Genomic DNA, 2,047 nt, shown 5'->3' with positions numbered 1-2,047 from the left:
TTTAGGCTAAGTTGCAAAGTGTGTAAAATTCTTATTTGTATTTTTGATTGTTTGGACATTTCTCTCTTCACCTTCTTATTTTTTGCCTCAATCTCTATACTAGCTGAAATTTGTATTACTAAACAGCTTTATTTTGATTATTATTTGCCTGATTTATCTTTTATATTTCTTTAAATTTTTTTTTATTTTAAGATTTACATAATTTGGGACTAAAAATTCTTATTTGACAATCTTTGTATTTTTACAGATGTCAAAACTTTAGATTTATTGTGATTGCCATTATATTTTGAAATATTTCTATCATATCTTTCTGAGTTATCTCTTCATTTTTGTATTCTTTTTTGCCTAATGTTTAATATTTTTTTTTCCTCCTAAGCTAATTTGGAAGCTAAAGTTTGGTTTGTATTGTCAATTATAAACCTTTATAATAAAAACTGCATTGTAAGATACATAACATAGATATTAAGGTAATTGCCTAATGTACATCAACTCACTCTCCTCTCATCCTGTTAGATTTTTTGTTATATAATTTTAACATTGTCACTTTCTCATAATACAAGAAAGTTTTCTATTTAACAATTAAATAAGTGCACAAAAATTATACCAATTTTTTGCCCTTTTAAAAATTGTTAGTTTCTCTGGTTTCTCTTCAGATCATATAAATCTTTTGCCTTTTACTAAAAATGTTACTTTAAATTATTAATTTATTTATGATATAATTCACATAACATGAAATTCACTCTTTTAATGTGTATAGTTCAATGGCTTTTAGTATACTTACAAAGTTATATAAGCATCACTGCTCTCTAATTACATAATATTTCATCACCTGAAGCTGTTTTTCTCTTTTAAAAAATATATTTTATTGATTATGCTATTACAGTTGTCCCAATTTTTCCCCTTTGCCCCTCTCCATCCGGTACCCCCATTCCCTCAAGCAACCTCTCCTCTTAGTTTATGTCCATGGGTCATGCATAGAAGTTCTTTGGTTACTCTATTGAGGGATGTCCAAACTTTTGGTGTCTCTGGGCCACATTGGAAGAAGAGTTTATTTGGGCCACACGTGAAATCACAACATATAATCACAAAAAAATTGCAACATGTAATCACAAAAAAATCTCATACTGTTTTAAGTAAATTTACAATTTTGTATTTTCCCATCCTGGGCTGCATGCGGCCCATGGGCTGCAGGTCAGACACCTCTGAGTTCTATATTGTTAACATCCCTCTGTCTGTTTTGTCTTTACCAATTTTTGCTTCTTAATCTCTATACCTTTCTCCTATTCTCTCCCTTCCCCCTCCCAACTGATAATCCTCCAAATGATCTCTATATCTATGACTGTCTTCCTGTTTTTCTTGTTTGCTTAGTTTTTTTATTTGGATTCCATTATTGATAGTTGTGAATTTATTGCCATTTTACTGTGCATCGTTTTGATCTTTTTCTTATATGATTCCCTTTAGCATTTTATATAATAATGGCATGGTGATGATGAACTCCTTTAGTTTCAACTCATCTGGGAAACATTTTATCTGCCCTTCAATTCTAAATGATAGCTTTGCTGGACAAAGTAGTACAGGTTGTAAGTCCTTGTTTTTCATCACTTTGAATAGTTCTTGCCAGTTCCTTTTAGCATGCAAAGTTTCTTCTGGGAAATCAGTTGACAGTATTATGGGAACTCTTTTGTAGGTAACTCTCTACTTTTCTCTTGCTGCTTTTAAGCTTCCCTCTTTGTCTTTAACCTTTGGCTTTTTTTAACTATGATGTGTCTTGGTATGGTCCTCTTTGGGTTCATCTTGTCTGGGACTCTCTGTGTGTATATTCCGGGTCTTTTATGCCTATTTCCTTCACCAAATTAGGGAAGTTTTCTTTTATTATTTTTTAAGAGAAGTTTTCATTTTCTTCCCCTTTCTCTTCTCTTTCTGGTACCCCTATGATTCAGAAGTTGGTATGTTTAAAAATGTCCCAGAGGTTCCTAAGCCTATCCTCATGTTTTGAACTCTTTTTTTTCCCTGCTTTTCTGATTGAATGCTTTTTCCTTCCTTGTGT

This window comes from Pteronotus mesoamericanus, unplaced genomic scaffold, assembly GCF_021234165.1.
Source record: "Pteronotus mesoamericanus isolate MK-2021 breed Mesoamerican mustached bat unplaced genomic scaffold, CSHL_Meso_final scaffold_174, whole genome shotgun sequence".
Lineage (NCBI taxonomy): Eukaryota > Metazoa > Chordata > Mammalia > Chiroptera > Mormoopidae > Pteronotus > Pteronotus mesoamericanus.
This window is presented reverse-complemented; position numbering follows the sequence as displayed.